Genomic DNA, 13,485 nt, shown 5'->3' with positions numbered 1-13,485 from the left:
AAACACCATGGGCAGACCAACTGAGGGCTGATTGTAAGTATTAAGTTAGCAAATTAAGTTAGGAATGGTTGGGGAGGAGGTGCGGGTTTAGCCTCTAACAGGACGGGGTCCTGGGTCACGTAACTGTTGTTGCGACTGTAACTTGTGATTGCTGAGTGTAACCCCTCTCTAAGTATTGCGGATAATTCAATAAAGCGAGTTATCAGAAGAAACTTGTCTCGCTGGTTATTCTGGTTCAAGTCAGACATTTGTAATTCTCATGTCATGAACTCGGGTGTGGCTGGGGGGTGTGGGGGAGGGTCTTTGAGTGAGGAAGAGAACGCCCTACACTGTGGTTGCTGCAGCCTCAGGAACCAATGTACCATTATGTCCCTTCCTCTCTCCCACTCCCAACCCCTTTAGCTGGACAGAGTGTGGGTCACCATCACACCCAGCCTCTGTGACTGGTCGGGAAACCTGGAAACGGGATGCTAATGCCGCAACTGAGTTAGAGAGCCTCGGGAGTCCTGCTCCGTGAACAAGCTGCCAGCCCCCCATATCCCCGCTGCGGGCGGATATGTTTCAGTTAAATTCCGCCTGTTCACTCTCATTCCCTCTCCATGGATGCTGCCAGACGTGCTGAGTATTTCTGGAATTTTCCATTTTTATTTGTAATTATGGCATGGATGGTGAATACGGGACGTTTCCATAATAAACTAGCAGAGACCCGCCAAATATTTGCGCTGAAATTTGTATCTTGATTGCAACAGGACCTCTTTAAGTCCCCATCCCTTTCCATCCCTCTCATGCCATCCCTCTCATTCCATCCCTCTCATGCCATCCCTCTCATTCCATCCCCATCCCATTCCACCCCTTCTTCCTATGTCATCCCCATCTCCGAGTCCATCCCTCCCATCACATCCCATCCCCATACAATACCTCCCCATGCATTCCCCGCTCCCATGCCAGCACTTGTCTTGAATGCCACCGCCCTCCACATTGCCATTGCAACCCCCGCCCCCCCCCACCCCGATCCCTCCAGCCAGGATAACTTCGTTGTTGGGCTCCCCTGACCTTCCAGCAGCCCCTACACCCACCCACTGCCAATAGCTATTGTCAGCCGCACGTGCCTCGGTTGAGAGCATGTCAGAGCAGCTAGGCCTCAGAGCAGCAAGCATTAAGTAAAGCTCACGGAAAGGTAAGGTTCCTTTTTTGAGCTTCAAGCCCCACTCCTCGCATTTTCCGACCTCTCGGCCTACATTCATCACCCATCTGCAAGGTAGGAGACGGAGCAGGGAGAGGGGTAAATCCGACGAGGGAGTCCCATCAGGTGGGCACTGGCCTTTCATGTCCACAGGGGCTTCGGTAGTGCCAGGGGAGCCAGGTTTGAGTGTTCAGCCAGCCAGAAAAAGAGGCCATGAAAATATTCAAAACAAATAAAAACATGACAACCGGGCTGCTTTGCAAGGTCTGAATTGAGCTGTTCTCTCTGACCCCCAAATTAATACAATGCATGCCAAATGGGCTGCAGCTACCTCCGTGCCCCCGCTTGCTGAGGTTTTTGCGACCAACTTCAAACAGAAGTACCGAGTTGATGATCCATCTCGGCCTCCTCCTGACGTCCCCAGCATCACAGATGCCAGTCTTCAGCCAATCCAATTCACTCCACGTGATATCAAGAAAGGACTGATGGCACTGGAGACTGCAAAGGCTATGTGCCCTGACAATATTCCGGCAATAGTCCTGAAGACCTGTGCTCCAGAACTTGCCGCGTCCCTAGCCGAGCTGTTCCAGTACAGCTACAACACTGGCATCTACTGGGCAATGTGGAAAATTGCCCATGTATGTCCTGTCCACAAAAAGCTGGACAATCTAACCCGGTCAATTACAACTCCATCAGTCTACTCTCGATCATCAATAAAGTGATGGAAGGTGTCATCGAAAGTACTATCAAGTGGCACTTGCTTAGCAATAACCTGCTCAGTGACGCTCAGTTTGGGTTCCACCAGGGCCACTCAGCTCCTGACCTCATTACAGCGTTGGTTCAAACATGGACAAAAGAGCTGAACTCAAGAGGTGAGGTGAGAGTGACTGCCCTTGACATCAAGGCAACATTTCACCGAGTATGGCAAGTTTGCAAGTTCTCCCTGTGTCTGCGTGGGTTTCCACCGGGTGCTCCAGTTTCCTCCCACATGCCAAAGACTTGCAGGTTAATAGGTAAATTGGACATTATAAATTGCCCCTAGTATAGGTAGGTGGTAGGGAAATATAGGGACAGGTGGGGATGTGGTAGGAATATGGAATTAGTGTAGGATTAGTATAAATGGGTGGTTGATGGTCGGCACAGACTCGGTGGGCCGAAGGGCCTGTTTCAGTGCTGTATCTCTAAATAAAAAAAAAATAATAATAAATAAGGAGCCCCAGCAAAACTGGAGTCAATGCGAATCAGGGGGAAAACTCTCTGCTGGTTGGATTCTAAGATGGTTATGGTTGTTGGAGGTCAATCATCTGAGCTCCAGGACATCACTGCAGGAGTTCCTCAGGGTAGTGTCCATGTAGAAATGCAGCAAGACCTGGACAATATCCGGGCTTGGGCTGATAAGTGGCAAGTAACATTCTCGCCACACAAATGCCAGGCAATGACCATCTCCAACAAGATTACAATTGCTGAATCCCCCACCATTAGCATCCTGGGAGTTACCATTGACCAGAAACTTAACTGGACCAGCCACATAAATAATGTTGTTACGAGAGCAAGTCAGAGGCTGGGAATTCTGCAGCAAGTAACTCACCTCCTGACTCCCCAAAGCCTGTCCACCATCTACAAAGCATAAGTCAGGAGTGTGATGGAATACTCTCCACTTGCCTGGATGGGTGCAGTTCCAACAACACTCAAGAAACTCGACACCATCCAGGACAAAGCAGCCCGCTTGATTGGCACTCCATCCACAAACATTCACTCCCTCCACCACCGATGCACAGTGGCAGCAGTGTGTACCATCTACAAGATCCACTGCAGCAACTCACCAAGGCTCCTTCAACAGCACCTTCCAAACCCGCGACCTCTACCAACTAGAAGGACAAGGGCAGCAAATACATGGGAACACCACCACCTGCAAGTTCCCCTCCAAGTCACACACCATCCTGACTTGTGAACTATATCGCCATTGCTTCACTGTCGCTGGGTCAAAATCCTGAAACTCCCTTCCTAACAGCACTGTGGGTGTACCTACCCCACATGAACTGCAGTGGTTCAAGAAGGCAGCTCACCACCACCTTCTCAAGGGCAATTAGGGATGGGCAATAAATGCTGGCCTAACAAGCAACGCCCACATTCCATGAACAAATAACAAAAAGGCTCCACCCACCGACTCAACCCACTGACAAATCAGAAAACTGCATATTATTATTATTACTGATGTGAACAGAAAGGAGGAAATGAGTGCAGTTATAAACTTTTCAGTAGAGCAGAGATAAACCAAACACCTCGTCACATCTCGGAGAGACATCTCAAAGCACTTGTCACTGATTATTTTGAAGGTGCGGTGAGTATTATGCCCACACAGCAGCCATGTCAGAGATGGGATCTTACAAGGGTGTAATGATGCTGAATAATAAAGGGTTTGGGGCAATTGCATTGTGAAGGGTAAGTGACAGACCTCTTCAAGGTGGCCTGCTTCACGCACTTCAAGGGCAGTCTTCAGCAATGGCATCTTCTAGTGCTTTCCAGTAGAGCAGCAGCTCGTAGGGTTTCACCCCGTGAGAGGTCACGAGTTTCCGAAAGGCACAAACAGAAAACCCGACCTTTGATTTGTGGAACGTCGCGAGTGAGTGGATGTTTACCGGCTCGATCTTCAACTCCGCCAGGCACAGCCCGATATAAACATCCTCCAGTTTGAATTGGGGGATGCTCCGGGAAACATTCCAGACTCCGCGAGAAACATCGGCTGAGAGCACGTACCCTGTACCGGAGCAGAATGGCGGATACGTTTCCAGGGGGTATTCTTGTTCACTGGCATATCATTTACTGGCTTTGTTCCTGATGGGCCTTGCATGCCTAAAGATGAAGCCGGTGAAGATGTTCCTGTGACTGGTTGGCAACAAGAGCTCCGTCAGATAATCAGCATTGACAAACATGTCGGAGTCAGTTTTCATCACAAAGGAGGCGGACGGACAGAATCGATTCTGCCATTCCAGGCCCATCAGCACCTTGGTGGTCAGGTTGTAATAAGTGTCGATGAAGCTTTTCTGGATGATGTCCTTGTACAGCGAACCTTCCTGTAGCAGCTGCTCCTGATGGTCCCGGCTGTACCCGAGCAGGAAGTAGGTCACCACTCTCTTGCCATGTGTTATCCGCTCTCTCCCCCAGGTCTGGCGAATGGCCGAGCGAGTTTCCAACTGGTTCAGGGAACTGGTGACAAGAAGGACCAGGAATGGGGGACTGGTGTCACACCTGCTATCAGGCACCATTAGGAAGGAGGTGTCACTGAACTTTGGAGGATGCCAAAGATCAACATTGCGGTAGTCTAAATATCCATATATAATAAATATCAGCAAAGGGGCACAAATACAAATGAATGTTTCTTTTTTAGAAATGATTTGAAACGACAGTGTTCCTGAGGTGCGATCTTCATTCTGCGAACTGCCTGCAAAATAAAATAAACAAACTGATTTTGATGGAGTCCAGATTCTCACAACACAATATAATTTTACGTTTTTTATGAAAGGGAGAAGTGTGGGTCTAACATTCGTGTTTTATACCTAAATAGCAAGGTAATTACAAGGGTATGAAGGCAGAGTGAACTGGGAAATGAGGTAAAAAGGTAGGACCGTAGAGATGCAGTGGCAGACTTTTAAGGAGAAATTCAATAATTCTCAGCAAAGATTTATCCCGGTGAGAAAGAGATTCCTTGAGACGGATGCATCATCCGTGGCTAAATAAGGAAGTTAAGGATATAGTCTCAAATTGAAAGAAACACTGTACAAATCTGCAAAGATTAGTGATGGGTCAGAAGATTGGACAGATTTTAAGAACCAGCAAAGAATGATGAAAAAAAATAATCAAGAGGGAGAAATTAGAGTATGAGAGAAAACTAGCTAATAATACAATAACAGATAGAAAGGGTTTCTACAAGTATTTAAATAGGAAAAGAGTAACTAAAGCTAGTGTTGGTCCTCCAGAGAGTGAGTCTGGGGAATTGATAATGGAAAATGAGGAAATGGCGGTGGCATTGAACAGGTATTTTGTGTCTGTTTTCACTGTAGAAGACTTAGAAAACCTGCCAAAGATATTTGAAAACCAAGAGGTGTAAGAGAGGGAGGAACTGAAAACGCTCACCATCACCAGGGAAAAGGTGCTGGGAAACCAATTAGGCCTAAAGGCTGACAAGTCTCCAGGACCAGTTGACCTGCACCCTGGGGGGTCTTAAAGGAAGTGGCTGCAGAGATAGTGGAGGCTTTGGTTATAATTTTCCAAAATCCCTAGATTCTGGAGGGGTCCCAGCAGATTGGAAAATAGCAAATGTAACACCTTTATTCAAGAAAGGAGGGATAAAGAAAGCAGGAAACTATAGGCCAGTTAGCCTAACATTTGTCACAGGGAAATTACTCGAATCCATTATCAAGGAGGTTATAGCAGGATACTTCGAAATCATATTGGAAACAGACAGAGTCAACATGGTTTTGTGAAAGGGAAATCGTGTTTTACAAATTTATTAGAGTTCTTCGAGGAAGTAACAAGCAATGTGGATAAAAGGGAACCTGTAGATGTGGTGCACTTGGCTTTGCAATAGGCATTTGATAAGTTGCAACATCAAAGGTTACTACACAAGATAAGAGGACATGGTGTAGGGGGCAAAATATTAGCGTGGATAAAGGACTGGTTAGCTACAGGAATCAGAGAGTAGGGATAAATAGGTCTTTTTTGGGTTAGCAAGCTGTAACTCATGGAGTGCCACAGATATCAGTGCTGGAGCCTCAATTATTTACAATCATATCAATGAATTAGATGAAGGACCCGAATGTATGGTAACTAAATTTGTCGATGACACCAAGATAGGGAGGAAATTAAGTTGTCAAGAGGAGGTAAAGAGTCGACAAAAGCATATAGATAGGTTAAGTGAGTGAGCAAAAATTTTACAGATGGAGTATAATGTGGGAAAATGTGATCTTGTCCACTTTGACAGGAAGAATAGAAAAGCTGTATATTATTTAAATGGAGAGTGATTGCAGAACTCGGTGATACAGAGGGATCTGGGTGTTCTGGTACATGAATCACAAAAGGTTAGTCTGCAGGTACAGCAAGTGATTAGGAAGGCAAATGGAATGTTGGTGTTTATTGCAAGGGGAATTGACTTTAAAAATAGGGTGGTTTTACTGCAGCTGCACAGGACCTTGGTGAGAGCACATCTGGAGTACTGTGTACAGTTTTGGTTCCCTATTTGAAAAAGGATATAATTGCATTAGAATCAGTTCAGAGAAGGTTCACTCGACTAAGTCCAGGGATGAAGGGTTTATCTTATGAGGAAAGGTTGAACAGGTTGGGCCGATACCCACTGGAGTTTAGAAGAATGAGAGGTGATCTGAGTGAAACATATAAGATCATGAGGGGCCTTGATCGAGTGGATACAGGGGGGATGTTTCCTCCTATGGGGGAGACTAGAACTAAGGGGCAATGTTTAAGAATAAGAGGTCTCTTATTTAAGATGGAGATGAGGGGAATTTTTTTTCCCTCAGAGGTTCGTTATTCTGTGGAATTCTCTTCCCCCAGACAGCAGCAGAGGTTGGGTCATTGAGTATATTCCATGCTGAGTTAGATTGATTTTTAAGAGGCAAGGGAGTCAAAGGGTCATGAGGGACAGGCAGGAAAGTCAAATTAAGGCCACCAGCAGATCAGCCATGGTCTAATCGAATGGCAGAGCAGTCTCAGGGTGCCAAATGGCCTAGGCCTGCTCCTAAGTCTATGTTCCTATGTAATACAAAGGCTTGACAAGCAACACAGGAACAGGAGGAGGTCATTCAGCCCCTCGAGCCTGCTACACAGGAACAGGAGGAGGCCCATTTAGCCCCTCGAGCCTGCTACACAGGAACAGGAGGAGGCCCATTCAGCACCTTGAGCCTGCTACACAGGAACAGGAGGAGGCCATTCAGCCCCTTCTTCAGCCTGTTACACAGGAACAGGAGGAGGCCATTCAGCCCCCTCGAGCCTGTTACACTGGACCAGGAGGAGGCCATTCAGCCCCTTGTGCCTACTCCATCATTCAGTTAGATCATGACTGACCTCATGGATAAGCCTTGGTTCCATAACTCTTAAGACACTTGCCCAACAAAAAAATCTACCAATCTCAAGCTCAAAGCCTTTAATTGACCCCCAGTCCCGACAAATGTTTGGAGGAGAGAGTTCCAGATTACTATTCCCCTTTGTGTGAAGACATTCTTCCTGACATAATGACTGAACTGCCTGGTTCTGAGAGATGAAGTGATGGAGACACTGAGAGATGAAAGGATGGAGACACTGAGAGTTGAAAGGATGGAGACACTGAGAGGTGAAAGGATGGAGACACTGAGAGATGAAGGGATGGAGACACTGAGAATGAAAGGATGGAGACACTGAGAGATGAAAGGATGGAGACACTGGGAGATGAAGGGATGGGAACACTGAGAGATGAAAGGATGGAGATACTGAGAGATGAAGAAATGGAGACACTGAGAGATGTAGGGGTGGAAACACTGAGAGGTGAAAGGAGGGGACACTGAGAGATGAAGGGACGGGAACACTGAGAAATGAAAGGATGGGGACAGTGAGAGCTGAAGGTATTGGGGCACAGAGATGAAGGGATGGAGACACTGAGATGAAAAGATGGAGACACTGAGAGATCAAGGGATGGAGATATTGAGGGATGACGGGATGGGAACACTGAGAGATGAAAGGATGGAGACACTGAGAGATGTAGGGGTGGAAACACTGAGAGATGAAAGGAGGGGATACTGAGTGATGAAGGGATGGGAACACTGAGAAATGAAGGGATGGGGACACTGAGAGCTGAAGGTATGGGGGCAGAGAGAGATGAAGGGATGGAGATCCTGAGAGATGAAGGGATGGAGACACTATGAGATGAAAGGATGGAGACACTGAGAGATGAAGGGATGGAGATACTGACGGATGAAGGGAGGGTGACACTGAGGGATGAAGGAATGGAGATACTGAGGGTTGAAGGGATGGGAGCACTAAGAGATGAAAGAATGGAGACACTGAGTGATGTAGGGGTAGAGACACTGAGAGATGAAAGGATGGAGACATTGAGAGATGAAGGGATGGAGATACTGACGGATGAAGGAAGGGTGACACTGAGGGATGAAGGAATGGAGACACTGAGAGATGAAAGGATGGAGACATTGATAGATGAAGGGATGGAGACACTGAGAGATGCAGGGGTGGAAACACTGAGAGATGAAAGGATAGAGACATTGAGAGCTGAAGGGATGGAGATACTGACGGATGAAGGGAGGGTGACACTGAGGGATGAAGGAATGGAGACACTGAGAGATGAAAGGATGGAGACATTGATAGATGAAGGGATGGAGACACTGAGAGATGCAGGGGTGGAAACACTGAGAGATGAAAGGAGGGGTCACTGAGAGATGAAGGGATGGGAACACTGAGAAATGAATGGATGGGGACACTGAGAGCTGAAGGTATGGGGGCACAGAGAGATGAAGGGATGGGAACACTGATGGATGAAGGGATGGAGATATTGAGAGATGAAGGGATGGAGACACTATGAGATGAAAGGATGGAGACACTGAGAGATGAAGGGATGGAGATACTGACAGATGAAGGGATGGGAACACTGAGAGATGAAAGGATGGAGACATTGAGAAATGAAGGGATGGAGATACTGAGGGATGAAGGAATGGAGATACTGAGGGATGAAGGGATGGGAGCACTAAGAGATGAAAGGATGGAGACACTGAGAGATGTAGGGGTAGGGACACTGAGAGATGAAGGGTTGGGAACACTGAGAGATGAAAGGATAGAGACACTGAGAGCTGAAGGGATGGAGATACTGATAGATGTAGGGGTGGAGACACTGAGAGATGAAGGGATGGGAACACTGAGTGATGAAAGGATGGAGACACTGAGAGCTGAAGGGATGGGAACACTGAGAAATGAAAGGATGGAGACACTGAGAGATGAAAGGATCGATACACTGAGAGCTGAAGGGATGGGAACACTGAGAGGTGTAGGGGTGGAGACACTGAGAGATGAAAGGATGGAGACACTGAGAGATGAAGGAATGGAAATACTGAGGGATGAAGGGATGGAGACACTGAGGGATGAATAGAATGGAGATACTGAGGAATGAAGGGATGGAGATACTGAGGGATGAAGGGAGGGAGACACTGAGGGATGAAGGGATGGGTACATTGAGAGATGAAAGGATGGGGACACTGGGAGATGAAGGGATGGAGACACTGAGAGATGTAGGGATGGGAACACTGAGAGATGAAAGGATAGAGACACTGAGAGCTGAAGGGATGGAGATACTGAGAGGTGAAGGGATGGGAACACTGAGAGATGAAAGGATGGAGACACTGAGAGATGAAAGGATGGAGACACTGAGAGCTGAAGGGATGGGAACACTGAGAGATGAAAGGATGGAGACACTGAGAGATGAAAGGATGGAGACACTGAGAGCTGAAGGGATGGGAACACTGAGAGATGAAAGGATGGAGACACTGAGAGATGAAAGGATGGAGATACTGAGAGGTGAAGGGATGGGAACACTGAGGGATGAAGGGATGGAGACACTGAGAGATGAAAGGATGGAGACACTGAGAGCTGAAGGGATGGGAACACTGAGGGATGAAGGGATGGAGACACTGAGAGATGAAAGGATGGAGACACTGAGAGCTGAAGGGATGGAGATACTGATAGATGTAGGGGTGGAGACACTGAGAGATGAAGGGATGGGAACACTGAGAGATGAAAGGATAGAGACACTGAGAGCTGAAGGGATGGGAACACTGAGAGATGAAAGGATGGAGACACTGAGAGATGAAAGGATGGAGACACTGAGAGCTGAAGGGATGGGAACACTGAGGGATGAAGGGATGGAGACACTGAGAGATGAAAGGATGGAGACACTGAGAGCTGAAGGGATGGAGATACTGATAGATGTAGGGGTGGAGACACTGAGAGATGAAGGGATGGGAACACTGAGAGATGAAAGGATAGAGACACTGAGAGCTGAAGGGATGGAGATACTGATAGATGTAGGGGTGGAGACACTGAGAGATGAAGGGATGGGAACACTGAGAGATGAAAGGATAGAGACACTGAGAGCTGAAGGGATGGAGATACTGATAGATGTAGGGGTGGAGACACTGAGAGATGAAAGGATGGAGACACTGAGAGATGAAGGGATGGAGATACTGAGGGATGTAGGGAGGGTGACACTGAGGGTCGGAGGAATGGAAATACTGAGGGATGAAGGGATGGAGACACTGAGGGATGAAAAGAATGGAGATACTGAGGAATGAAGGGATGGAGATACTGAGGGATGAAGGGAGGGAGACACTGAGGGATGAAGGAATGGAGATACTGAGGGATGAAGGGATCGAGATACTGAGGGATGAAAAGAATGGAGATACTGAGGAATGAAGGGATGGAGATACTGAGGGATGAAGGGAGGGAGACACTGAGGGATGAAGGAATGGAGATACTGAGGGATGAAGGGAGGGAGACACTGAGGGATGAAGGAATGGAGATACTGAGGGATGAAGGGATCGAGATACTGAGGGATGAAGGGAGGGAGACACTGAGGGATGAAGGGATGGAGACACTGAGAGATGAAGGGGTGGAGATGCTGAGGGATGAAGGGATCGAGATACTGAGGGATGAAGGGGTGGAGATGCTGAGGGATGAAGGGATCGAGATACTGAGGGATGAAGGGAGGATGACACTGAGGGATGAAGGGATGGAGACACTGAGAGATGAAGGGTGGAGATGCTGAGGGATGAAGGGAGGGAGACACTGAGGGATGAAGGGGTGGAGATGCTGAGGGATGAAGGGATCGAGATACTGAGGGATGAAGGGAGGATGACACTGAGGGATGAAGGGATGGAGACACTGAGAGATGAAGGAATGGAGATACTGAGGGATGAAGGGATCGAGATACTGAGGGATGAAGGGAGGGAGACACTGAGGGATGAAGGGATGGAGACACTGAGAGATGAAGGGGTGGAGATGCTGAGGGATGAAGGGATCGAGATACTGAGGGATGAAGGGAGGATGACACTGAGGGATGAAGGGATGGAGACACTGAGAGATGAAGGGTGGAGATGCTGAGGGATGAAGGGATGGAGACACTGAGAGATGAAGGGGTGGAGATGCTGAGGGATGAAGGGATCGAGATACTGAGGGATGAAGGGAGGGTGACACTGAGGGATGAAGGGATGGAGACACTGAGAGATGAAGGGTGGAGATGCTGAGGGATGAAGGGAGGGAGACACTGAGGGCTGAAGGGATGGGAACACTGAGAGATGAAGGGATGGAGACACTGAGAGATGTAGGAGTGGAGACACTGAGAGATGAAGGGATAGGAACACAGAGAGATGAAGGGATGGAGATACTGAAGGATGAAGGGAGGGTGACACTGAGGAATGAAGGGGTACCAATCACAATAAATCTGTGTCCTCTGGTTCCCGGCCCTTCTGCCTTGGAAACAGTTTCTCCTTATTTACTCCTCCTGATTTTGAACATCTCTATTAAATCTCCCCTGAACCTTCTCTGCTGTAAGGAGAACAATCCCAGCTTCTCCAGTCTCTCCACATGAACTGAACTCCTCATCCCGGAGACCATTGTGGTCAATCTCGTCTGCTCCCTCTCCAAGTCCTTGATATCCTTCATAAAGTGTTGTGCCCAGAATTGGACACAATACTGCAGTCTGGGGGCTAATTGGTGTTTTATAAATGCTTAGCATAACTTGCTTACTTTTGTAGTTTATTCCTGTATTAATAAAGCCAGGGATCCCGTATGCTTTTTTTTTCACAATAGCCGTCTCAGTTTTTTTTTTATTTAGAGACACAGCACTGAAACAGGCCCTTCGGCCCACCGAGTCTGTGCTGACCAACAACCACCTAATACTAATCCGACATTAATCCCATATTCCGTACCACATCCCCACCATTCTCCTACCACCTACCTACATTAGGGGCACTTTACAATGACCAATTTACCTATCAACCTGCAAGTCTTTGGCTGTGGGAGGAAACCGGAGCACTCGGCAGAAACCCACATGGTCACAGGGAGAACTTGTAAACTCCGCACAGGCAGTACCCAGAACTGAACCCGGGTCCCTGGAGCTGTGAGGCTGCAGTGCTAACCACTGCGCCGCTGTGCCGCCCTCTCCCACCTTCAATGGTTTGCGTACTGGCACGTCCAGGTCTCTCTGTTCCAGCATCCCGTTTGAAATGGTCAGTTTAATTTCTTTGTCTCTCCTCATTCTTCGTACCAAAATGAATCAATTCACCCTACTCGGTGTTAAACTGTATCTGCCCTGTGTCTGCCCATTTCACCAGTCTGTCTATGTCTTCCTGAGTTCTGTAATTCTCCTCTTCATTGTTTAATCCATTTCCAAGCTTTGTATCATCTGCAAACTTTGAAATTATATGATGCCCTTTGTACTTGAGTCGAAACCATGATGAGATTTCAAAAAGAGCACTGGCCCAAAAACCGAGCCCTGGGGAATGTCACTGAATCCTTCCCAACAGTCTGAACAACAACTGTTCACAGCTACTCTCTCACCTTAGCTGAATTTTTATCCGTGGATCTAGTTTTTCCATGTGACTCAATTCTTTTAAGAAATAGATGAATACTTGTGAGTATGTGTAGACTGTTTCCACGGGCACGGATACACTGTTTCCAAAGGTACGGGTACACCATTTCCAGGGCTATGGGTACACTGTTTCCAGGGGTATGGGTACACTGTTTCCAGGGGTATGTGTACACTGTTTCCACGGGCACGGATACACTGTTTCCAGGAGTATGGGTACACTGTTTCCAGGGTACAGGTACACTGTTTCCAGAGCTATGGGTACACTGTTTCCTGGGGTATGGGTACACTGTTTCCAGGGTACGGGTACACTGTTTCCAGGGGTATAGATACACTGTTTCCAGGGGCATGGGTATACTGTTTCCAGGAGTATGGGTACACTGTTTCCAGGGTACGGGTACACTGTTTCCAGGGGTACAGATACATTGTTTCCAGGGGCATGGGTATACTGTTTCCAGGAGTATGGGTACACTGTTTCCAGGGCTATGGGTACACTGTTTCCAGGAGTATGGGTACACTGTTTCCAGGAGTACGGGTATACTGTTTCCAGGAGTATGGGTACACTGTTTCCAGGAGTACGGGTATACTGTTTCCAGGAGTATGGGTATACTGTTTCCAGGAGTACGGGTATACTGTTTCCAGGAGTACGGGTATACTGTTTCCAGGAGTA

At 47.6% G+C, this 13,485-nt stretch overlaps 1 pseudogene; it reads right to left on the bottom strand.

Annotated features, from left to right (window-relative positions):
* Window positions 1-3,611: 3,611 nt before the first annotated feature.
* On the bottom strand, window positions 3,612-12,485 carry LOC137385223 (beta-1,3-galactosyltransferase 5-like; annotated as a pseudogene).
* Between the last annotated feature and the right edge of the window lie 1,000 nt (window positions 12,486-13,485).

The sequence above is a fragment of the Heterodontus francisci genome, chromosome 28 (genome assembly GCF_036365525.1).
Source record: "Heterodontus francisci isolate sHetFra1 chromosome 28, sHetFra1.hap1, whole genome shotgun sequence".
In the NCBI taxonomy this organism is placed as follows: domain Eukaryota; kingdom Metazoa; phylum Chordata; class Chondrichthyes; order Heterodontiformes; family Heterodontidae; genus Heterodontus; species Heterodontus francisci.
The sequence above is the reverse complement of the archived record's forward strand: the minus strand, read 5'-3'. Positions and strand labels throughout refer to the sequence as shown.